Source organism: Mirounga leonina, unplaced genomic scaffold, assembly GCF_011800145.1.
Source record: "Mirounga leonina isolate KUSES-001 unplaced genomic scaffold, KU_Mleo_1.0 Mir_171, whole genome shotgun sequence".
NCBI lineage: Eukaryota > Metazoa > Chordata > Mammalia > Carnivora > Phocidae > Mirounga > Mirounga leonina.
Window position 1 is genome coordinate 4,893,110 of NW_023270436.1, and position 26,321 is coordinate 4,919,430.

The following is a 26,321-nucleotide window of genomic DNA, read 5'->3' on the forward strand; positions in this document are numbered from 1 at the left end:
TGTCCAAATCTCACCCTTTAAGGACACTTGTCACGGGATTCATGGCCACCCTACTCTGCAATGGCCTCATCCTGAGTCCTTAACCAATCACATCTGCCAAGACCATGTGTCCAAATAAAGTCACGTTCACAGGTTCCTGGTGGACATGAATTCTGGGGGGACAACCCAGGACAGAGATCATCCACTGCCCAGGTCGACAGGTAGGAATGCTGACACCCAGAGGAGCAAGCTCACTCAGGAAATGGGTGTAACACCTGGGTGTCCTGACCAGGTCCACAGCAGTGACTTTTAACCACTTTGTTTAGCAGCAAAATCCTTCCATCATATTAAATCTTAGGAACCCCCACCAATTTATCACACAGATCAAGGCGGAGCTGCTCTGGTTGGGGGAGGGGCAGGCACACACACACCTGGACCTCCCCAGCAGCCCCGGGAACAGCCCCCCGAAAAGAGAGTGAGAGGGAGGGGAACTCACCATCACCTGTCACATCAGGCAACTCCAGACAACTTTCCTGCAAACAGGGAGCGCAGGGCCAGTGAACGGATGGAACTCAGGGCCGTGAACATGGACAGAGAAGCCTCACACCATGTGAAGCCCCAAGTGAAAGACAGGGCTGCCGTCCAGGACGACCTGGGCGACAAACCTCACGTGCATTAGCGGGACCTGAGGTCCTGCCCCCGGGAGGATCACAGGGATTTCGCTATCATGTTACCGTGAGCCCAAGCATCCTTTACATCTCCCCTACTTCAGAGTACAGCACTTGCTCCATCCACAACTGTATTTCCTTATTTAACATGTGGGAGAAGCAAAGTGACAGATACCAAATTTCTTCTTCCTTGTATTTCGAGATCTGGATTTCAATAAAAGTCGTTACCTTTGTGTTCCTATCTATTTTACTGTGTGCATTTAAAGAGATTTCCCTGGGACTGCGTTGCCTAACTACCGAAGGGGTCCATGGCACAAAATGGGTCAAGACTCCCTGCTTTAAAGGAAGTGCCTCCTCATCCCAGCCCACCACCACTTGCCTTCTGCTGGGACTCTGGCGAGGTGTATAACCACCCGTGAGCTCATGTGATCACTCATTCAGCAAATGTGTAGGAAGCACAGACTCTGTATCAAGTCAACATCAAGGTCCTGGCAATTCAGACCTTCCAGCCCAGTGGGAGTGGCAGACCAAGTAATGACACTATGCGATCCCTGATTACAAACTGCAATGAGCGCATGAATACAAAGTGGGGGAGGGGGGGAGGCAAAGGGAGACTGTCATATGGAAATGAAATTCAGTCTGGGAGAGGGATGGGCAGTCCAGGATGTGGCATCTGAACTAAAAGATCTGCATTCAATTTCCTGGGAACACGTCTTTATAAAAGTGAGGTGCATGTTCTTTTTAAAATAGTCTACTGAGGATGCCTGGCTGGCTCAGTCGGTAGAGCGTGTGACTCTTGATCTTGAGGTCATGAGTTCAAGCCCCATGTTAGGCGTAGAGAGAGAGAGAAAGGGAGGAAGGAAGGGAGGGAGGGAAGAAGGACAAAAAGTAAATTAAAAAAAAAGACATTTTAAAAATAAATAAAATTTAAAAATAAAATAGTATACTGGACCCAAAAGGTCAATGCTAGGGTATCAAGGACTCCTGTCTACCCTCTAACTCTAGACCATCCAAGACCAGAAGTTCCATTCATGTGGGGTTTCCACCTGTCCACAGATGAAGCCTTACTTGCAATGCACCAGGAGCCCTGATAGGACATCAGCTCTAATACCAGGTTCTGTCAAAGGAAGCAGGCAGGTGGGAAACATGCCACTAATCAGAGCAGCACTTCTGTGACGCATGTTCTACCACTGACACCGTGGAAAAGACAGCGACTTATCCCAAAACCAGCTTGGAGTCCACTCCCTCAACCCCAGTCCGGAGACACTAAGCATGTTGGTCAGGGTTTTCTTGCCGAGAACAGAATCCACTCCAGTCAGCTGACGCAGACAGGGACTCTCAAGGGGAAGCAAAGGCCTTATGGATCAGTGGAGGTTGAAGAAACGAGCTCTAGAGGTTAATATTTCAGAAAGGAACCTCCAAGTCACATGGCAGACCTGGGGCACAAAGGAGTGGTTGTCTCCTGTGCGATCAGGAAGCGACCAGCTGGACTGGGACGTTGCCACCACGGCTGCTCACTCCAGAATCACACCATGGCTGCCACCATCTGGAAGCCAGCACTTACGAAAGCCACGGCCATCCAGAAAAAGTCACGATCTCTACGCTGCCCCTGAGGCACCATGCCTGCTTCAGTCCACCCCATCAGAGCTGGTACTCCAAGGCCTGCCTCTCCAACCGCTCAAAGCCACGAGCAGGCACCGGGACATCTGCTGACTCGGCCCCAGGAAAGCCAAGCACCTCCGCAACGGCGCTTGCCTGGAGAAATGGCACAAGGGTGGCCAGGCCTCACCTCTACCTTCCATCTCTCTCCAAACTCACTCTCAATTTGGGGGCTTTGGCACCACTGAGGAAGAGGTATGCTGTTCTGTTCGGCCTGTGGAAAGGCAGGGATGCAAGCTCAAACTACTGACAACCAGCCAGCCACCGTGAGAAGAACAAAGAGAAAAGCAGAGCTAAGAGACTAAAACAAAAAGCTCCAATGGAATGCCCTGAGTTCCTGGATCCAACCATGCCTGAAGCCAAAACTCTGAACTTTTCCTTTACATACACACAAAAGGAAAGATTTTTTTTCTTGAAGCAGTTTGACTTCAGTTTCTATTTCCTACAACCAAGGGAATCCTGACTATGACTATAGTCTAACCCCTAAGGCCAGAGAGCCTTAGCTCTATCCTTGGAGACACAGGCCAGAGCAAATCAGAAATCTGAGGGAGGGGGGAGAGCTGAGGGAGGGGCGCAGCGGGCAGGTGGCACGGCGGATCTCCCCCCTGCGCATCCGTGGTGCACATGATGCTGGCTAAGCACCACCAGCTAACGGTGGGCGCCGCGGCCGTGAAGTTCGCTGTCCAGGAGTTGAACTCAACTCTAAATACACTAATGAGGGCGCCTGGGTGGCTCAGTTGGTTAAGCGTCTGCCTTCGGCTCAGGTCATGATCCCGGAGTCCTGGGGTCGAGTCCCACATCGGGATCCCCCTTCTCTGTGGGGAGCCTCCTTCTCCCTCTGCCTCTGCCTGCCACTCCCCCTGCTTGTGCTCATTCTCTCTCTGTCAAATAAATAAAAATAAATAAAATCTTTAAATAAATAAATAAATAAATACACTAATGAGCTGAGATCATGCCTATAAAGGGGATGAACGGGGTCCGCAGAGAGAGAACATCTGGGTGGTCCGAGGGTAACCCCCTCACCTGGTTACATCGTTAACCCTTAGAAATCTCACACTCCTCTTCCCTTCCAGTTTCTAAACCTGCAAATTCACTTCAGCTTCCTCTCTCTCTCCCGCAAATGGATTAAACTGAAGTGTCCATTTGTCACCTCCTCCAGAAAGCCCTCCCTGACCTTCCCATGCCAGGCATCTCGATTCTGCCCTCCCATGCTCTCTCTGGGCATGGGCTATCATAATACCACACTGGGCTGAAACTCAGCCTCCCTGTGGAGAATGTAAGTTTCCCAGGAATGAGGGTCTGCACCTTTCATCTTCCATTCCCAGTGCCGAATCGGACACCCGGGACTGTGTGGGATTCTACGGATATTTTCTTAACAAAGGAATTCATGCATCTCCTTCAGGTCTGCCATCTGCTTGGCTTCCCCTTTCCCGTATCAGCTTCCTGGTTCCCTTCTTTCTAATTACTCTCAGCACTTTTAAATTCAAGTAGCCAGAGTTTTGAGAGGAAACCAATCAATACTGGTCTGTAGAACTCCCATGTGAGCCCAACCCTGCACCTCCCTTCACCAGCTCAATCATCTCTCCTCATCCTTTCCCTCCGGCTTTCAGAGTTTTCCAAACAAAATCTTTCTCAAAAATCAAGCCCAGAAAACAGAACCACCAGACATAAAAATACCTGTTTGAATGCACTGTAATAAATGAACAAATACAAAATCAACACCTAATGCTCCTGAGAATTAACTTCGGCAGTACAGCCCGAAGCTTGAAGGAGAAGGAACAGGGAGAGAAAACCAAATTGCATGAAGCAGAGAAAGCAAAGCTTGAATTTGAGATTGTTTTGACAAACAGAGGCGGCCACGTGAGAGAAAACATGTAATAACCTCCCAGAAATTCCCCAGCGTCTTCACTCTTAGAAGCTAGCCCCTTTAGGACAAAAAAGAAGAAGAACAAAATCCAAATACAATCAAGTCTGGTTTTGAAAACTAAATACGAGCAGTTGCTCTATGTTCTTTTCATCCCAGCCTTTGGTACCACTCTCAGGTGAACAGCGCTGAAGACAGGGCCCTTGGAGGGGCGCCTGGGTGGCTCAGTTGGTTAAGCGACTGCCTTCGGCTCAGGTCATGATCCTGGAGTCCCGGGATCAAGTCCCGCATCCGGCTCCCTGCTCCGCGGGGAGTCTGCTTCTCCCTCTGACCCTCCCCCCGCTCATGTGCTTTCTCTCTCTCATTCTCTTTCTCAAATAATAAATAAAATCTTAAAAAAAAAAAAAAAGACAGGGCCTTTGGGGCATCGGCACCTGCTCCTAGAGCCACAGCCCCGCTGGAGAGCTGAGGGAGGGGTGCAGCGGGCAGGTGGCACGGCGGATCTCCCCCCTGCGCATCCGTGGTGCACATGATGCTGGCTAAGCACCACCAGCTAACGGTGGGCGCCGCAGCCGTGAAGTTCGCTGTCCAGGAGTTGAAGTCAACTCTAAATACACTAACGAGCTGAGATCATGCCTATAAAGGGGATGAACGGGGTCCGCAGAGAGAGAACGTCTGGGTGGTCCGAGAAAGCCTGTGTGAAGTGCGGACATCAAAGCAAAGCCACATCCTCCGCGTGTCCCTGGAGGCCACCTGCAGCACTGGAGTGTGGCTCCTGGACACTGACACCCGGAACACCGACCTCTCTCTCTGCCCGAAGCTCTCTCTGGCAGTGCCGCGAGTCAGTGCCACCAAGAAGGGGGTCAACAGGTGGTGATAGAGACCCTGGCTTCTTGGCACCTGGGAGGATTGTGGGGAGGGGTGATCCACCCAGTCACTCAGGGCTAGTGGGACCCAAGGACCTGCTCGCTGACATGCCTGTGATTGCCGTGCTTCTCCCCCTTGCCCGGTCCCCCCACTGCCTGTGACCCACCTGCACCCAAATCTTCATCTCGAGTCTGCTTTGGGGAGACCCAAACCCAGGCAGCCATGAAAAGGTGATGGAAAAGGGAACAGCCTATCAGAAGGCCCCGAGGGCTGAGATCTCAGCTTTTCAAAGAACAGAAAGAACAGATGTGGACAGGGAGGGAGCCGGGGGCCAGCACGAGGTGGTGCTGGGTGTTAGACGGGGCCCAGCTGGGCAGGGCTTCTCGGGGAGAGCCCAGGACGATGGAGGAAGAGCACTGCGGTAGCATCATGAGCAGGGGAGAGACGTGACCCAGCTACTCTTTCAGATGTCCCGCTGGCCTAGACGTGCATGCACAGGTGGATAAACAGAAAGTGCCCCGTCCACACCATGGAGTATCATTCATCCAAAAGGAAGAATGAAGTGCTAACACGTGCTATAACACGAACCTCAAAACACATCACCTTAAAGAAGCCAGAAACCAAGGGTCACTTCTTTGTAGGCCTCCTTATATGAGACATCCAGAAGAGGCGAATCCACAGAGACAGAGAACAGATCAGTGGCTGCCAGAAGTTCAGGGGAGGGAACAGGGAGTGACAGCTAATAGGTGTGGGGTTTCCTTTTGGGGCCATGAGAATGGCTGGAACTCAACAGAGCTGCTGGTGGTACAACACTGCATGAATCAAATGCCACTGAACTGTTCAGCTTACCAGCTTATGTTCTGTGGATCTCAGGGGGGGACCCTGCTGGCTCGCTGGTGGACAATGCACTGGGTCGAAGAGGGAGGCAGGGAGGCAGGGACAGGACCTAGGATGTACAGGAACCTTCCAGGCCGGAGGTGGCGGCGGTCTGGGTGAGGCTGGCATCAGAGAAACAGGGCGAACGGGCCATTTGAGAGCCTCGTGGCACTGGCAGGCAGGCCTCAGACTTGGGCAGAACCCAGGGTGAGCGTTAGCCAGGCTCTCTCTGGGTGCCACCTGCCCTGAGTTGAACTTCCTGCAAACTCCTTATTGCACAGGTGACAGACCCGATGTACCCACTCCCAGGGGCACCACCAGCTGCCACTCACTATTGCTGCCAGGGACAAACGGCTGCAGCCTCCCTGGAGCTTGGGGGCTCAGAATTAGGATATGTCCATCCATAACTGCCCGCACCCCATGATAAAGCAGCAGGAATAATAGTAATATGTAACATTAATACTGGGAGAGGAACCTTCTCTCCCACAGAGCGAAGAAGTCTGTCTGGAGGGCCGCTTTGGGGCATATCCTGGCATCAGGCAACCTGTGGAACCCTCTCCTGAACACTGCAGGGATCTGTATGATCCCATCTAAACACCAAGGACATCACCTGGATAGGTGTTCCTCTGACTGTTGGCTGCCAAACCATGGCATCAGAACCACCTCTGCTTGTTGAAAATACAGATTCTGGGGCCCTGGCCTAACTCTCCAAATCAGAATGCTTGGAACCCCAGAATCTGCATTTAACAAGCACCTACGAGATGTTGTTACACAACAAAGCTTGAGAACCACAGGCCTAGGTCACAAAGGTCCCTCCCCAATGTCCAGAATCAGCAGAGAAGTCAAGACCCAAATCATATAAATCTACATGTTTAATGAGAAAGATGAAAATAATCTCAGCTCTGAGCCAAAAGGGAAGAAATGTCACCAAATCACAAATGTTACAGAACAATAGAAATTCTTGCCCTGGAGTACACAGGGTAGGGGAGCATGGATCAGCATCGGTTGAAACCAGCCTGCTGACCAAACCCCTCAACTCTAACTGGGTGTCCTAAACAGCTCATCGGTGCTCACTTCCCACAGCCAGGCTCCCAGAGTGGAAGCTGGACCTAGAAGCAATCCAGTTCTCACACCTGAGGGAGCCCTAGAATCACCTGAAGGGCTTCTTACAGCACTGATCACTGGGTCCCAGGCCCAGAGCTCCTGATTCAGCAGGTGGGGCCCAAGAATTTGCATTTCTAATAGGTTTGCTGGTGAAGCTGAAGCTACTGGCTTGGAGGGCGGGGAGAGGCATATCTTCTCCCGTCCACATGGAGGAGGTAATCGGGTTGGTGAGCTAGCACCAGGGAATACAGTGTGTTGGTCCTCTGGAGTGAAGACATAGAATGGGATAGTTGAACTGGAGCAACAAGAATCATGTGATCAGGGCGCCTGGGTGGCTCAGTTGGTTAAGCGACCGCCTTCAGCTCAGGTCATGATCCCAGGGTCCTGGGATCGAGTCCCGCATCGGGCTCCCTGCTCTGCGGGGAGCCTGCTTCTCCCTCTCCCACTCCCCCTGCTTGTGTTCCCTCTCTCGCTGTGTCTCTCTCTGTCAAATAAATAAATAAAATCTTTAAAAAAAAAAAAAAGAATCATGTGATCAGGAGAAGGAATGGAATGGAGGTACCAAAAGGCTGAGGTCCAAGAGGGCACACAAGACAGGTCACCCACTTCACAGGTGGCCCAGCATTGTCCCTGGTCACAATCATTCATCCCAAACAGAATCTAATCCAATCAGTTTTTACAAAGGACTGACTATGGGCCAGAACCTGTGCTAAGGGATTCTCAGGGAAAGTGTCCCCATCCCTGACTACAAAGATCCTTTGGTCTCCAGTGAGCAAGAAGACCCTTCTACCTACTTCTGTAATAATACCAGTAAAAGAAATTCCTAGCCGCTATAACATTAGCAAATAATTCAATTATCAAATCATAAGTGCTTACTAAATGGCTCCTATTGGCCAGCACTGCGCCGAATTCTGTAGGGAAACCATTGTATAAGATGGGTTCCCTGACCTGGAGATACGAGCTCGCCTCCATGAAGAGGGTCCGTAATATGAAACTTCATCAGCTCAGTGTGGGAATTCCGAGAAGACTGCTCAAAAAGAGTTGAAACTGCTTCCCCTCACCGCTGCCTGAAGATACAGGTGACAGGTAGAGCTCAGGAGCCACCTGGACCACAGGGTGACCAAAAGGACGGAAGTCACAAGCTGAGGAAGGCAAAGCGGAGAGTAGAGGAGGCTGTGTTTCTGATACATGGGGTCACCACACCAGTGGTGAGATGAAAATTAACTTCTATCTTGTTTAACCCCGTTTTGTTTGTTTTCTCTGTTCTATATAGCCAGACTTAATCCTGGATGACTCCTGAGGGCCAAGTAACCAATTTTACCGGACACTTGGGTTAGGTAAGAATCCCATGCTTGGCCTGGGTAAGTCTCCTTTCCCAAGATGAACACACTGAGCCAGCTAAGACGAAAACCACCTAAAGTCAGTGATACTAGACATATACAAGCTGTTATGACCCTCAAAGAGCTTTGGAATTGGACAAGTCTTACAGACTTTCTGATCCATTTGATAGATGAGGAAGTTGAGACTCAAAAGAAAAAAAAATTTCCCAACTTCTCCAGGCTAGGACTTCTTCTACTAAAGTAACTTTCATCAGAAAGATCTGCTCATTAACTAGAGGAGTCCATAATAGTACTTTTGCCAGATCTAAAAATAGAAAAGAACAAAACAATTTCACAGAACATCTCAATTAATTAATTGCCCAAAGAAGTCAAGCTCAGGTCCTTAGGAACAACACAGAAGCTATTTATATATTTATGAGAGGGGGAAAAAATGCATAATGTGACTTTGCACATTTAACCCTGTCCCAATATTTACAGCACACTCCTGTCTGTCTTGGCAAGCAGGTGTCAATTCTATATTTGTGCCTAAAACTTTCTCCTAAAGCCAATTTATCACTCAACTAATCAGGAGATGTTTATTGGCTGGGAATTCATCAGGAAAATTCCATGACCAGGGGTTGTCTGCTGCAGGCATCATTTAGAAAAAAAGGTAGGTTAGACAGTTTAAGAAGCAAGTTGATTTTTTGAGAAGAAATTCTTGGAAGAGGAAATTTTAAAAATCAAGTGCCTATAACCTGGGGCTACCACCTCACTTTCAAATTTCCATCCCCTTCAAGAGGGAAACAACCTAAAGCTCCAGAAAGAATTAAGACAGGATCTAGCCAGGGGACTGTGGAGATGATAATGCATGAGAAAGGCAAAGATGTTCACACTGGCATTGTTTATAATGGAAAACAAAATGGAAACATAATTACCCATTAACAGGAAGATTTTTTTTTTTAGTAAATTATAAGCAGGCCGTGGAATATTACATAGCCATTACAAACAATGGGGCAGATCTACACATGCATCTGTGGGAAGAGCTCTAGAATATGAACTAATTTGTTTTTTTTTTTTTATCAACAGCAGGAGCGCCTGGGTGGCTCAGTTGGTTAAGCATCTGCCTTCGGCTCGGGTCATGATCTCAGGGTGCTGGGATCAAGCCCCGAATAGGGCTCCCTGCTCAGCGGGGAACCTGCTTCTCCCTCTCCCTCTGCCCTTCCCCCTGCTCGTGCTCTCTCTCTCACATTCTCTAATAAATAAAATCTTAATAAAAAAAAATCAAAGTGCAAAAGAGTGTGTGCACCATGCCTTCCTTCACATAGTTAAAAAGAACACACATATGGAATAAGATGTTTCTGGAATGATAAATAGGTGGTATCTTTAGAGTGAAAGACCGAATTTTTGTTGGGGGAGTTCATTTTGTAACTGTATGTACTATTTGAACTATTTTTACCAAGCACATGTGGGTTTTTTTTTAAGTATTAACAGGGCTTGGTACAAGAGTTGTAAGTCTTTTTTCTTTTTTTAAGGGAAACAATGTATAAGCAATTGCTTTCAAACTCTGTTCTCTGGAATCCTAAAATTTTTAAAATATGTCCGGCAAGGAGTGGGCAGGACTGCTAACCTGGTTCCAGCCGGAATAGCTGTGCTTTATAGCCTATGTTCCTGGACAATATTTCTTGCAGGAATAAAAGAGTTCCACCACTAAAAAATACATTCCAAAAACCACTGGGACAAGGGCAATGTAAATGCACAAGGTTATTTATATTGTTTTTATTGAGAAAAATGTGCCCAAGTTTTCCAGCACGGACCTAAAGGAAGGCTGTTTATTCAACTCTCAGGAATTGATAGGGTCTGAAATCCACATTTCTGGAATCCCTGAGGTTTATCCATGGAGTAAGATGAACAGTGTCTCTGCCCCCACCCCCCAACACACACACAGAATTCATGTTTACCTGGAACCTCAGAATGTGACCTTGTGTGGATATAGGGTCTTTGCAGACGCAGTAAGTGAAGATGAGGTCACCCTGGATGAGCGTGGGCCCTGAGTCCAATGACTGGTGGCCTCATGAGAAGAGGAGAGGACACATGGGGACACACACGGGGAGAGAGCCATGTGACTACAGAGGGAGAGATGGGAGTGACGTCTCAACAAGCCAAGGAACACCAGTTGTAAAGGCACCGGGTTTGTAGTAATTTGCTGTGGCGGCCCCAGGACACTGACACACTCACCAAAGGACGAGAGAAGGAAAACCACGTGCACAGGCCACGAACCAACAACTAAACCAAAAGAGGTTTCCACCCTTCAAGCGGGAAACAACCTCTACTGCATCGCTGTCCAACTTGGGCGTGCTCAGCTTCACCTGGAAGGCTTGTTAACACACAGATTCCTGGGCCCCACCTGCAGAGTTTCTGGTCACCCAGGTCTGGGGTGGGGGCCCGAGAATCTGCACCTCTAACAGGTCTCCAGCTGCCGAAGCTGCAGGGCCAGGGACCACCCTTTAAGAAGCATGTTCCAAACAGAGGCGAGCTCACGGCACCCACTCCCCAAAGCTGCTACCTGAGAAGCAGCACTTCCTTCTTCTTCACAGGTTAGCCTCTCAGGTAAGGTTTTTTTTTTTTAACAAAAGGTTCTACAACTAACAATTTAAAAAAGAAACTTGAAGAAATCTGCAGTGTCTCCTCTCCTCCCAAAATACCTTAGACTGTGTAGGAGACATCTGCTGTTTTTGCCTCCCCGGGCTCCAGTCCTCCTTCTGCTCATCTCTCCGGGCTTTCCTGTGGGAGCCTTCCTTGCCCCACTCCTAGCCCATGGGGTTCATGGCGAAAGATGACACCTAGCTCCGGTGACCCAGCCCAACCAAGCAGAGTGACTGGTTCCAGGATGGGCACCTGCTGGACCCCTTAGATGAAATTCGGGGGAAAATGATGAACCTATTGAGAAAAAGCAGTTCTTTCCCCTAGAATTGCAGAGCTGGGAGGACAGGGGAGCACCAGCAGCTTCTCTGACACTCATGGGGAAATCCTGCCCAGGGACATCGTCAACAGTGGACAGGAAAGCCTGGAGCAGCCAGGGAGGGAATTCCCTAAGCTGCCGTCTGAGCCCCTGGATGCAGCTATACCTGAAGCTGCCCGACCAGAAAATCCGTGCCTTCATTCTCCCATTGCAGAGCCAATAAATTCTTGTGATTCATAGACAGACAGACAGACAATTTACTTAGCTGGTTCGAACCGGGTTTCTCTGGAGGGCAACCACAGGATTCCTGACTAATACACATCTCAATACTGTCTCCCAGGAAGCAGGGACCTGAAGAGGGATGAACCAAGTGACATCAAGGACCCTTCCCGGTCAGGACTCGGCGCACTCACACGTCACAGGAGCAAAAATGTGGAGGAAGGTCTAATTTGGGGAAAGGTCCTCAGAATCCACAAGCAGGTCCCGGTTCAAGAGCTAACCTGTTAAGGAATTCCTCGGGCAGACTTTCCGGAATCGGTGACCTCATCCGACAGGAGGCGTCTGGCTGGAGCAACAGGAGCCCACCTGCAAGCGGCTCGAGCCGTCGGGACGCGTGTCCTTCACTGGAGGCAGAGGCCGAAGGGTGGGCGGCGGCAGGGCCGCCTGGGAAGCACGTTCGCGCCATCGGGGCCCCGGCGGCGCGCCCGCCTTCCGCTCCACCTCCTCCGCAAGCTGGCGGGCCCTCCCCGCGCCGCCGCACCACCCGTCAGCGAGTCCCCACGCGACAGCGGAGGAAGGCCGAGCAGAAGGACCCCCTCCGCCACATTCCCTCCTCAAAGAGACAGCGGGCCGAAGAAACCCTCTTCCACCTCATTGGCTAGACCCTGGTCACATGGCCACGTCTAAACTAATCACTGGCGAAGAGGGAGCTGATTGACACCGGCGGCGACCCATCAGGGCTCACTGCTGGAGCTGGGCCCCTCCCCTCCGGAACGAAGGCTTCCCTAGCAAGGAAGCCACGTGGCTGCTGCAGGGACTATTCGCTCTGTCCCTCCCTCCGCGCACCACGTACCCACCGGAGATTTCCGACCGCGGGAGGGGTCCTTCCGAGCTCGAAAAGGTTCAGCCCGGACCACAGCCCTGTTGCTAAAAGCATCTGAGCCCCATTCCCCCGTGAGTTCCAGCGGGGGACCCAGGAGATGTCCGAAATGCTGAGGTCGGGAGGGCATCGTGACCTCTTCGGGGTCAACGGCCCAGAGGGTTGCCGCTGCCCTCCCGCCCCGGAGGTGCCCACCTCCCCAGCTCTCCATGAATCAAGATCCAAAGCCAAATCCCTCCTCAGCCGCCGACCATCTGCAGTTGTTCGCACACCTGTGTTCTGGTCCCAGGAGCCCCCGAGGTGCTAATGAAGGCGGCAGGCCCGGGACACAGCCGTGCCAAGTCTGGCCAGTCCAACCGCAACGAAGCTTCACAGCCCCCATCCTGAGGTTCGCAAACCACAAGCAGGCAGAGCTGGGCCTCTGCTGCCACTAGTTCAAGATGATGAGGTGGCACACCCCAGCTACTCTTGCTGTCTTCATTTGGGGACCCCCAGAAGCAGATAGGAGACAAGAATTCGAGTGCAGGTGATCGATCTGGGAGGTGACCCCAGGACACATCAGGCAGGGTGTGGCGCCAGGAGACAGGGATGTGTTATCAAGGAGAGCAGGGCGGAGGCACACAGCGCTGGGGGCCACCCGGTTCCATCTGCCGGCAGCCGTGGGAGCCAGTGGAGAAAACACTGGGAGGTATCCCACCCCAAGGAGAATTCAAGGACTCCCGGAATTCATTAGTTCCTGGCACTTTTGTTCAGCCCTACACGCAAGGACAGTGCTTCCAAATGGCCCAGTTGTCAGCAGGGGGACGGTGGGCCCCACAGGAATGGCAAGGGGTGCCCGCAGGGGATGAAAGTGCCTTCCACACTTGCCAAATCTGCCTTAGTGTCCAAGCTGCAGACTCTGCATGATCCTGTGATAAGGCACCATGGGATCAAGAAGAACCCACCCCAGATGGGTCCCTGCAGCACCAGCAACAGCACTTGCACTGGGCCTGGAAGGAGTTTGCCTTTTGCAGCCTGGCAGGCACCTCTGACCCTACCCCAGTACTCAGGACCCATCACAGGAGCCCCACTGAGCAAAGTGGTTAAAACCACAAGCTCCAGAGCAAGACCGCCTGGGTCTGAATCCCAGCTCTGCCCCTCAGGAGTTGTGTGGCCTTGACTGAGTTACTCAACCTTTCTGTGCCTTAGTTTCTTTTTCTGTAAAACGGGAATCATGATAGTCCTTCCTCGTGAGGACTTGTGAGGATTAAATGAGTTAATATATGTAAAGCGCTTTCATACCTGACATGAAGTCAGCCCTTCACAAATGTAGCTCACCTGGGTCTCCCCATTCGTTTCTCATCAACTGCCCCAGCAAACACCCTCTAAGAGACAGTAGGATTTTCAGTATCCTTTCTACCTAACGCTGGTACAGCACTTAATAGTTTATGATGCATGCATGTGATTATCCATTATTATAACTGCCAGTCCCCAAAGGCCTACAAAGCACTGGGCACAGTCACGCATCAAACATGCATTCACTCTAATCCTGCAGACCATGAGCTCCAGGAGAGCCGGGACCATGCTGGAATGATTCTCCATCACCCCCCGGTGCTAAATGGAGTGTAGGGCTGGCTAAATAAATAAATAAATGACCAATCCTATAAACCCTACTAGGCAGACCTTACCCCCATTCTACAGAGGAGAAAGCTGAGACTCAAGGAAGGGCAGACCTAATTCTGAAGCGTGGTTCTTTCTACTGCGCCCATGCAGCCTTCTTACTGGACCCTCCCAATCACCCCAACAGATAGAGAACACTTTTACTAACAACATAATCTTGGGCAATTTGCTGATGTTTTCTGTGTCTGCTTTCCCATCTGCAAAATAGCAAGGACAACAGTCCCTCCCTCAGGAGGTGGCTGTGTGTGTAAATGTTTCGATGTGTAGAAAGAGCTTAGAGCAGTGCTGGGCACAGCAGGTACTCAAGAAATGTCAACTCATATTATCATCAATCCCATTAAACTTGAAGAGGTTAAGCAGCTGGTCTAAGGCGGAGCTGGGTCTGGACGCCAGGGTACTAACTCCCAGGGCTGGGTCCATTATTTGGTCTGACACAACTCTGGGACTCCGTGGTCATAGGCAACTTTGACACCCTTCGCCCTTAGGAGCACACTACCGAATGTGTGGAGAGTTGATCCCGCTGCATTAAAATGAAACCCAAATAGGAATATTTGAAATTGCACACAAAGATGTACATACCAGGACTCTCACCACTACATTTTTTTCCTATAAGGCAAAGACTAGAACCAGCACAAATGTCCATCACAGGGTAAAATGGGACTTTTGGACTGATAGCAAGCTAAGAGCAGAAGAATGCACTGGAAAACCTAGACCCTGTTTTCTCCCCTGAGATGGAGAATTGGCTGTACTAACTTTGAGTTTGGTGTAAAACCAGGGGAACCCCATATTTGCAGGCATTCCCTGAGAAAGAAGTGCATATTGCTAGTATAATTTTGCTATAGATAAGCTACCTGTTCCCTAATCCATTTGCCCTTTGTGCTGAGCCCACAGCCGAAGTACACTTCCCAGCCTCCCTTGCAACTAGGTGTGGACACATGACTGAATTCCAACCAGCGGAATGCTAGTAGAAGAGAGGTGAGCTCCTGCCACACGTGGCCCATTAAACACTCCCACATGATGCCCAAGTGCTCGCTCTTCCCTGTGGCAGAGACTGGGGTGGGGGTAAATGAGCCTCAGGAATGAATAATCCTGGGTCCCTGAATCACCACGTGGAGGGCTTGCTTCACACCCTGACTGAACCCTTGCATGGGAAAGAGATCAAGTTCTACCGGACTACGCCCGCCCTGATAGAATAAGTTCTTCCCAGAAACATGATAGAAATCCAAAATATCGGGGTACCTGGGTGGCTCCGTGGGTTAAGCATCTGCCTTTGGCTCAGGTCATGATCTCAGGGTCCTGGATTCAAGCCCCATTTGGGGAGTCTGCTTCTCCCTCTCCTTCTGCCACTCCCCCTGCTTGTGTGCACGCTCGCTCTCTCTCTCGCTTGCTCGATCTATCAAATAAATAAATAAAACCTTAAAAAAAAAAAGAAATCCAAAATATTAAAAAGGCATAGCACAGCCAGAAGGCATTGGGAAACTAGGGGTCAAGGATGAAGAACCTACTTTTTTTTTTAAAGATTTTTTAATTTATTTTTTGACAGAGAGAGACACAGCAAGAGAGGGAACACAAGCAGGGGGAGTGGAAGAGGGAGAAGCAGGCTCCCCGCAGAGCAGGGAGCCCGATGCGGGGGCTCAATCCCAACTGGGATCATGACCTGAGCCGAAGGCAGACGCCTAACGACTGAGCCACCCAGGAGTCCCAAAGAACCTACTTTTTGATAAATACCTCTTTTATACTTTTGGCATATTTATACCATGTGCCTGCTTTCAATTTAAGAAAAAAAAAAATTTAAGTGGCCAGAAAAAGCCAGGAAAGATTTGAGAGCCTTTCTAAAAGAAACCCATCAGAGATGCGGTTGGTCTTTGCCCTGGCCTCACCTCAGAAGCATCCCTGGGAGGAAGGAAGTATGTTCTCCAGTGCTGCCCCAATACAGACAGGGACGAGGTCTGGCTGCAGGGGAGGAGGAGGGAAGTCTTCAGTCCCTCAGGAAGCCAAAGGGTCCTGCCTCTGATAAGACAGTCTGACATATAACTCAGTGGTGGAGGAAAGGAAATAGGCAGCTATTTCCTAAGGCCCTAAATACCAGAGAAGTGCTGGCACCCTGAAAAGTCTACTTAAAGTGGACCCACTTAGTGCAAAGACGTAGACTCACCACATTATAATAAAGATACAATTAACCTAGAACATAATTAACACAGAATTGCCATATGACCCAGCAATCCCACATCTGGGTATACACCCAAGAGAAATGAAAACAGGTGTTCAAACAAAAATCTGTGCACAAATGTTCACAGCAACATTAATCACAACAGCTGAAAAGTAGAAACAACCCAAAGGTCTGTCAATGGATGAATGGGTAAACAAAATATGGTCCATCCATATGATGGAGTATTACTCAGCCATAAAAAGGAATGAAGTTCTGAACCATGTTACAACTTGGATGAACCTTGCAAACATGCTGAGTGAAAGAAGCGAGTCACAAAAGCTTACAGAGTGTATGATCTCATCTGTATGAAATACAGAACAGGCAAATCTATGGACAGAAAGTAGATTAGTGTTTGATAGGGGCTGGAGGGAAGGGGAATGTTCATGGGTATGGCTTTATTTTGGGGTGATGAAAATGTTTTGGAACTAGACAGAGGTGAGGTTGCACAACAATGTAAATATACTAAATGCCACTGAACTGTATACTTTCAAATGACTTAAATGGTGAGCTTGTGAATTTTAACACCGAAAAAAAAAAAAAAAAAAAGAAGGCATGACTAGGACTTTATCTAGAAAAGTGAAATAGAAATTTTGCAACTAAGACTTTCTTATAGTTCACAAAATGCAAATTATAACTGCAACTATACACCAATCTTTAGACTAAAGCATGAATAAAATGAATAAAATGTGGAGAGTAATCATGTAATTCATCCAACAAAATTGTTAAGAGCAGGAAGCAATGTCCTTTCCTTAGCATTTGACTTCGGTAACATAACCATAAAGATGCACGTTTTTGCTAAAATATAGCAGGGCATCATTGATTTCCCCAAGGTCATCTCTTAATCCTTTGATATTCAAATCATTCTATTTTGAGGCATCTATTAAATTAGCAGTTTGGTCGATTTCCTTTTCCTCAAGTGCTGACTGCTCTAACCCTTGAGAGTCCCTCATTGGTCAATGGTTTTGTGGTGGGTCGGGCGGTTTGCCAACATCACTTTCATCGACTTCCTGAAATCCTACATTTCTTGCAAGACTCGCAATTTCACTTTATGATCTGCACTGAATTTACAGTTCATTATAATTTATTGAATCTACAGTTCCTGCCCGATCCTTTGAAAACATCAATAAAATGGGATGGATGGGGGTAAACGTGACCTTTCCCTGCAGTTCTCAAATGTGGATAATTTTGCTCCCCATGAAACATTGGTCAATGTCTGGAGCCATTTTTAGTTGTCACAACTTGTTGGGGGGGGGCGACTACTGGCCTCTAGAGGACAGCGTCCAGGGATGCTGCGAACGTGGTATAATGCACAGAATGGACCCCCACAAAAAAGAGGCATCCAACTCAAAACATCAGCACTGCCAAGACTGGGAAACCCTGTCGTACAAGGATGTTGGGTGGGAACCAAATTTATAGATGGTCAGGTCATTGGAAAGTACTTGATGTTATGACAGTTTTGATGCCCCAGATGCCACATCAGGCAGTAATTCCGATAAGGAATATTCTCATGTTGAGGAATCCCCAGATTGCTGTCCTGGGTCCCTATTTATGGGAAGTCTGGTTCCTGTGACGCCTTCCTTAGTTGCTCTGGCTGCCAAGATTCCTGAGTCAAATTTACAGTCAATCTCTCGGTGTATGTTTCTCATAGAGACCCACCCCACCATGACACTAACTCTCCAGCTGCCCCCCTAGTTTCCTTTTCCCCAGTTGTTTTAATCTTATTTGTGTACACTGCTTGAGTCCACAATGGAGGAAAGCAGGATAAATAAGCAAAAACAAAACAAGCAGCTCAACCTAATATTTAGCCAAATGGGGCAGAGAAACATATTGCCCCCTTGGAATCACAAACACCCATTGCTCCCTTCACCCCCAACCCGCTAAAGGGTGTGTGGGGTGGTTTTCTCCCCCTCCTCCTGAAATAGCAGGTGCCTAGTTATAGAATAATAGCGTTAGGCCTTGGCAGCAATCCAATTCTTCTTATGCAGCTTGTTCAGAGGGAAGATGTTATTGGGGTCCACATCAAGACAGTTTCACTCACCTCAATAGACTACATTGTCCTGTAAGCCTGAGCCACAGCCCTTGGACTCAAAGAGTGCTCCAGAAGGGCGCCATTTTCCCAACCTCATTGGATCGCCCCAGGTACCATAGTCAGGAAACCCAGTCCTCCTTCCAATCTCCCCTCCCACAAGTTTTCCACATTCTACCAGACCTTCAAGGCCCAAATTAAGTCTCACCTCCTCCAGGAAGCCTGCCCACAACTGCCCATGGCTCTCCCTTCTATGAATTTCTACTGTTCCCCCTTTTGCTGAGTTGCCTTGTTTCAGGCAGGCCAGTTATCTCCACGGCAGTTTTAGGACCTTCCCAGGTCCCTGGCATTCTTCCTTTTATAGGCTTCCACTGTACTGAACATATTGAAATGCTCCTATAACTCACATGACATAAAATTATTTTATAAGAGTTAAAGCAAACTGAAGTTGGCTGGCCAACATTATATTTTATTTTGTGGTTGTCTGAATAGTAGTTTGGGGATTACCATTTTCTTTCGGTATTTGGGACCTAATAACTTTTTCAGATCTCAAACTTTTTTTTCCCTCTTATTTCTAATTTATTTCCAAGCACTTATTTCCAGCTCTGTGTACAGAATAGCAAAAAGTGAGAAACAACCTTGATGCCCACTGATTCATTAAAATGAATGAGGGTAGATTACAAAGTAACATGTCTACCAAAGATAAGATTTAAATACATACTTGATTATTGTAACTACTTTGCAAGATTTTTTTCCTAGCTTTATTGAGGTTTAATCCCAGATATACTCATGAGCCCTAAACACTGTGCCTACAAAACCTGATGGACAAAATGATCTCATTCATCTCTCCGCTTTTTGAAGAGAAGCGGGCATATCTTATTCCCTCTGAATCCCCGTGTGCCAAGTACAGAACAGACTAAATGCTCATTAAACATTCATCCAACTAGCATTTAATGAGCACTTACTATGTGCCAGGCACTGTTCCAGGTCCTGGGGACACATCCATGAATCAGACAAAGGAGATTACTGCTCTCATGATGCTGATATTCTAGTGCAAAACACAAGTAAATGGATAATTATAGCCTACGTGAGGTGGCCATGAATGCAATGCGGAAAAACAAAACGGAAAGGGAGAAAGGGTATTGGGTGCTATGATAGGCAGGATGGCCAGAAATGCCCTCTGATGTGAGGACAGATGACAAGAATCATGTTGCTTCGAGGAAGTGAGACATACAAACATCAGGAAAAGCATTCCAGGCATATGGAACAGCACATGCAAAGCCCCTGGGGTAGGTGTGTGCTTGGCCTCTGAGGGACGGGAAGGAGGCCAGTAACTGGTGAAGAGCAAGTAAGGGGAAGGAGGCCTTGTGGGCCATGCTCGGGACTTTGGATTTTTACGCTGAGTGAGCTGGGAGCCATGGGAGGGCCTGGAGCTGAGGAGGGAGGAGAGCTGATTTAACATTTTAACAGGTTCACTCTAGCTACTACATCCTGAAAAACAGACACGAGGACAAGGAAAAAGGCCTGAAGACCCATTGGGAGGCCACTGCAGCCTCCAGAACCTGCTGATTGCTCAACCAAGAAAACATCCAAGCCAGGAGCCCAATGGTGCCCCTACCCACTGTCAGAAAACAAGCCCGGGCAGCTTTGTCTCCCGGACCTCTTAGAGGTGCCAGGAGAGAAGAGCCTGCATCACCATCTTGGCCTCCTCCAAGACTGGCAGGACGCCCAGACCAAATCAGTACTGAATGCACAGGGATTTGATCTGCCCTTGTGAAAGCAGGGCTGGGCCTCCATCAAACATCATCATCTTGTATGCATGCTAAAGGTTTGTGGTGAACAGAATCCCATAGACTTCCTTCTGAACCTCCAGGCAGTGAGGCTGGGTCACCCCTGGTGCTCACACAGATTTGGGGTTAGGGCAAGAAACGGCCTCCGGTCTTAAGAGGTGGTTTGAGGAAGGAAGGAGCCCCCTTCCTAAACCTTGATGAAAAAGAAGCCTCCATTTGCCAAGATGCAATGCTAAGCATGACACAGAGCAGTGCATAATACATAAAGTATACTGCTTTCCCTAAAAGAAAAGAAAAGAAAAACATATATTAGTAGTTATTTGGATGTGCATAAAGAAACGCTAGAGGGCTACACAAGAGGCAAGCACCTCTATATAATATGACAGAGAGCAAAGAACATAATGTGCTGTCGACGCCATCCAGAATATTTGTCCAAACTCTGATAATGCATTTCCACATCTCTGTCACCTGTCCCTGGGACGCTGCTGGAAACCTCACCGTTCAGGGGCGCCTGGGTGGCTCAGTCGTTAAACGTCTGCCTTCGGCTCAGGTCATGATCCCAGGGTCCTGGGATCGAGCCCCGCGTCGGGCTCCCTGCTCCGCGGGAAGCCTGCTTCTCCCTCTCCCACTCCCCCTACTTGTGTTCCCTCTCTTGCTGTGTCTCTTTCTGCCAAATAAATAAATAAAATCTTTAAAAAAAAAAAACCTCACCATTCAGGCTATGTATTTAAAAAAAAAAAAAGTTCAGTTTATCACAACATTCCAAATATCGATCTCTTGAACAATGAATGAATAATCTAGAGGGTCGTGACCTCTGGCTACAGATGGTTTTAATGCTTTGTAATTGAGATGAAACCCACATAACATAAAATTAACCATTTTAAAGTGAACAATTCAGTGGTATTTAGTACCTTCACGTGTCGTGTGATCACCAGGACATTTTCATCAGCCCGAAAGTAAACCCCATACCCATGAGCTGTCACTTCCCCCATTTCTCCCCCCAGGCCCTGGCGACCACCAGACTGCATTCTCCCTCTTTCTATATATATAGATTTTCTCCTGTTCTGGACATTTCATGTAAGTAAGCTCCTACAGAATGTGGCCTTTTGTGTCTGGCTTCTTTCGCTCAGCATCATGCTTCTGAGGCTCATCCATGGTGTAGCACGTGTCTGTACTGCATTCTTTTTATGGCTCAGTAATATGGCTTTGAATGGAGAGACCACAATTTGTTTATCCATCCATCACTTGTAGACACTGGGATTGTTTCCACCTTTGGCCACTCTGAATAGTGCGGCTATAAACATTACAGACAGGGCTCTGTTTAAGCTCCTGTTTGCAGTTCTCTTGGGTATAAACCTAGAAGTGGAAATGTTGACTGATTCTAATTAAAAAAAAAAAAAAGCTCCACCAGAATTAGGATTCCTCCTGTCCTACCCATCCTAAGCATGTCCCTCTTGAAGATTAGGGAACATATGGGGCCATCAAGCTTCATCACGGGGTCCTCGGTGGCCCAGCTGGAGGGGCTTGCTGGGAAAAGCTGATGATGACCCTTCTGTAATCACAGTCTTGGTCTCTGCCCAAATCCGGGTCACAGCCAACAAAGAGGAGGAACACAGGGTGAGAGCTGCCTCTCTCCCAGCCTAGAATGCCACGGCGTGGGTGCTTGAGATTTTCAGATTTCATTTCTGCACTAGAAATCTAGAAGCCAGATACAAAATGCTACATCACCACAGCAAAGGAAAATCACTCTAAAAGCTCTCAGTCACAAGGATCACTTGCACAATACTTTGTATGCCAGGCCCTTTTTTTCTCACGATGTGGGGGAGGGGGGGTGGGTTGGGGGGTTGCCTTTTTTTTTCTTTTAAAATATTTTTAAATTAAACTACTTAAATGAATAATAAATGCACATGGCACAAAACTGGAAAGGTACAAACGGGTACCTCCCCTCCTGTCCCCCAGCCAACACTTTCACTGGCCAAGAGGAGCTACTGGTCTCCCAGGAAGCCCTGACCAGCTACTCCACACATTTGCAAACAGATATATGTGGGTTTTTTAATTTTGTCCACACACCCACTGTTCCCCTTCTCTTTATCCACCTACCAGCACACCTTAGGGTTTTATCGCTATACATGGATCTGCTTCTTTTTTTAACCGCTGCAAAATAGTTCCTTGCTTGGATATATTATAATTTATGTAATCATTTTAGGCCCTTTCCAAAAATTCTCCTACAACGAATAATCGCTGCCATCACTATTAGAACAATTGGCACATTTTGCATGTGTGGAAATATAACTAATTGATAAATATCTCAGCATGGGATCCTGGGGCAAAGGTATGAACACTGTTAATTTTTTTTTTTCTTTAGAGACAGAGGGAACACATGAGCTCGAGTGGAGGGGGAAGGCAGAGGGGGGAGGGAGAGAGAGAATCTCCAGCAGACTCTGCTGAGCGAGAAGCCCAATGCAGGGCTCAATCTCATGACCCTGAGATCATGACCTGAGCCGAAATCAGGAGTCACGCCTAACCACCTGAGCGACCCAGGCATGCCTGGATGGTATTAATTTTAATAGATAATGACCTTCAGTGCATTTTGGAATTAAGGGAGGAGGATGGAGAGTCTGTGGGGAAAAGAGATTCTCGATGTGCAAAATATATCCCAAGCACTGAAGCTCAGAACCATCTGGGAGGTAAGGGCTGGTACCCCCAACCTGGGCTCCATTCACTGCCTGCGGCCCCACCAGACTGCATGTAAGTCCTACGCCACCCAGCCAGGCCGGCCGGGCCATGGTTGGCACTCTGCCTTCCAGCCCGCGAACTGTGAGTGCCCAGAATCTGTTGACTTATGGTTCTGCTTTGATACCCATATTAATCACCATAACTTTTAATTGTGCTAATACAAGCATCATATGTTGCTAATTACACAATGAGGATGAAAAACTCTTCCAGATGAACTTAACCGCTCAATCTAATCAGCGTGGCAAGTCATGTTTTAATTACAAACCCGAGTGGACAGGGAAGGCATCTGCATGGCCTAGCGGCTCAGGGGACCCATGACTGCAGCTTGTGAATCGCAGGAATCCCAGCCGGTGGCCACAGCGCCCACGGCAGCCGTGGGCTCGACAGGGGAGGCAGGCGATGCCCCCCGCCAGCTCGCGGCCTAGGGGGTGGCCCAGCCCGGCCCCTCCTGACCACACATCTGTGCAGCCTCCTTTCCAGCCCAGAAAAGGAATCACCGACTCCTTCTCTCGGGAACTAATCAAAGAAAGGCCTGTAATCGGTGACCTCTTCTAGAACATCCTTTAACATCCCGTCAATTTGCCCACACTCACAGAGCAGAGAGAATCCGGCCACGGTAAGAGAGTAATTTCAGGGGCGCTGCAGGATGGAAAAGGATCTCAGCTCTTGTTTTCTTGGCAAAGACACAAAGAGCCCGTCAAGACTGAGGGCCAGAGAAAGAACCAGAGGGAAGGGTATTAAGAGCTGAGTTTTGTGTCCCCACAATCCAAATGCGGAAACCCAAGCCCCCGTGTTGCTGTATTTGGTGACAGTGCCTTTATGCGGGTAAGAGGTGAGATGGGGCCCGACGGTGGGGCCCAATCCAGCAGGACTAGTGTCCTGATAAATCTTGATCTCTGACTTCCAGCCTCCAGTACTAAATGTCTGTTGCTTCAACCACCCACCTGTGGACGAAGGGGCCGTGGCGTGCAGGATGAAGACCTCCCACAAAGATGTCCACGCCCTAATCCCTGGAACCTGGGAGTGTGACCCTTATATGGCAAAAGGGACTTGCAGCTGAGATTAAGTTCAGGATCCTGAGATGGGCATATTCTCCCGGCTATCCGGTGGCCCAATGTGATCACAAGGGTCCTTCTAAGAGGCAGGCAGGAGGTCATTCAGAGAGTAGAAATGTAAGGATGAAGCTGAAGTCAGAAAAGACAGAGCACGCTCTGCAGCTGGCCCTGAAGGTGGAGGAAAGAGCCACAAGCCAGGGAATGCAGGTGTCCAGTGGAGACAGAAGAGATGAGGAAGCGGGGGGAGCTCCCCTAGATCCTCCAAAAGGAACGCAGTACGGCCCACACCTTGACATTATCCCAGCAAGACCCAATTTGAACTTCAGACTTCCAGAACGGTCAGATAAGAAATCCATCTTGCTCTAAGCCACCATGTTTGTGCTAACTAGTTGCAGGGGAACTAGACTAACACAGTGGCCAACGTCTCCTCATGTCCATAAGAGACCGGGCAGAAAGAGCATTCCCAGTGTAGGACTGGGGGGAAGGGCAGGGCCAGAGAGGCCCTGAGACACAGGCGAGAATGGGAAGCTGGGCCTCCGGAGGGGAGAACACGGCGTCTGGAGCCCAGTGGCAGCACCATCTGGGAGGCGAGCTTCCTCACTGCAACAGGAGGAGATGAAGCCCCGGGCAGAAAGGTAGTGACAGAGCAAGGGGAGCAGGGAAGGGACACCTCCAGCCTGTCTCCCCCCGGCTCTTGGATCTGCAGCCTGGTCTCCCATTGGCCACATCTGACAGGAGTTGAAGGGCAAACCGGTGCAGGTGATGGATGCAGCCTGTGAGGACCAGAAAGGCTGAAGAATGGATCTGGGGGGAGGGCAACGGAGAAATATCCCACACTCCTCTCTGAAACACAGTCGGCTCTCTTTAGCTCTTTCAAGCCTGACTGCTAGCCTGGGCAGCTGTGGTTGTGGCCCGACCAGCAATCACACCTTCCTCTGGTGACCGTGGCGCTGTTTTCCTTTGCAGGACTCCCCTCCACACTCTGTCCGAGTGGACTGATTCTACCCCCTCCCTCATTCCAGGAGAAGGAACAGGACCCAGACTGGGCCAGCCAGAGTCACCGTAGTTGGGTCAGGGATTGTCACATGACCCAATCCTAGCCACTGAGAACCAGACCTGAGAGCTTTTAAACGGTCCCCAGGCAGACCCAGAAGAATTGAAATCAGGTGCTCAAATACTTGCAGGCAAGAACGTTCACGGCGGCACTATTCACAACAGCCTAAAGGTGGAAAGGACCCAGTTGTCTGTCAACAGATGAATAGATAAATGAACTGGTCTACCATTGGCTGGACTGTGATTCCCCGCCATGAAAAGGAAGCGGGGACACCTGCTACAATGTAGATGAGCCTTGCAAACCTTGTATCAGTGAGAGAAGCCAAACACAACAGGTTACACAGTGTAGGATTCTCTTTATATGAAATGTCTGGAATAGGTAAATCCATAGAGACAGAGCATAGATTAGTGGTCACCAGAGGCTGGCGGGGCGGGGGGGCAGTAATGGGGAGTGACTGCTAACAGCTCTGGGGTCTCCCTTTCGGGGTGATGAAAATGTTCTGGAACTAGACAGAAGCTGTGCTTGCGCAACATTGTGAATGTACAAAACAAAAAAACATGGAATTGTATGTATGCTTTAAACATGGTTAATTTTATGTTATGTGAATTTCACCTCAATTTTAAGAAAAATAGTGGAGGAAGAACTGCTTAGGGGCGGGGACTCTCCCCCCCACCCCAAGAGAAAAGAGAGATGACACCAAATCCATTTGTTTCCCGTTGCAACAAGCAAGTGATTTACAGGCTCCTTTGTGGCTTCGTTACAGACCATTCGTGAATGAAGCAGCCGCGTTTTCATCATGGTGCCCCCACCCCCAGGGTTCACTTTGCAGGGGAGCCCAGCCTGCTCAGATACCCAGAGTAGATGGTTAAATAAAGGGTCAGGGTGGCCGGCACAGGAGAGAGAGGGCACCTCTCACTCATCCCTGCCAGCTAGAAGCCATTTGTTATATTTGGTGACAGAGGAAGCCAGGCTGAGCGCTCAGAAGGTGAACCGTGAGGGCCAGTTCAAAGGGAGGGCGAAAGGCGGTTGGGGGCCCTCCTGTGTTTTGGATGCCCTGGTTTCCCATCTTGTTCCTCAGAGTTCTTCCAGCAGGACTCAGCCTCCAGGCTCCTGGACCAATATTCTGTGCCCTGGAAACAGCTCAGAAACCCAGACGAGAGGAAACGGGTCTGCAGGGAGCAGGTGGGGTTGCAGGAAGTGCTATGCTCAGGGAAGTCTGCAGAGTTTGAGGCTGTCTTTGGGGAAGGGAAGGGCACAGGAAGACAACACAGTGGACAGCTGGTTGGGGGACAAATATTTGGAGCAGGGGGCATTTGAAATTCCCAACAGAGCCCCATACATCCAGCTAGGCGCCTGAGACCTCCACTTAAAGCAAGCTTCGCAAATCAAACATGCCCC

General features: G+C 49.1%; 1 protein-coding gene and 1 non-coding gene across 2 annotated transcripts in view; one reads left to right on the plus strand and one right to left on the minus strand.

Moving 5' to 3' along the window:
* LOC118018372 (transmembrane protein 132B) overlaps positions 1-12,394 on the minus strand; it is a 324,057-nt gene extending 311,663 nt beyond the window's left edge. Inside the window, exon 1 of the mRNA XM_035016819.1 lies at positions 11,796-12,394. The gene's annotated coding sequence lies outside the window, so the exon portion shown is untranslated. The remainder of the gene's footprint in view (positions 1-11,795) is intronic.
* On the plus strand, positions 1,410-1,482 carry TRNAK-CUU. Its single transcript has one exon. It is a non-coding gene; the product is annotated as a tRNA-Lys (tRNA).
* Positions 12,395-26,321: the final 13,927 nt, after the last annotated feature.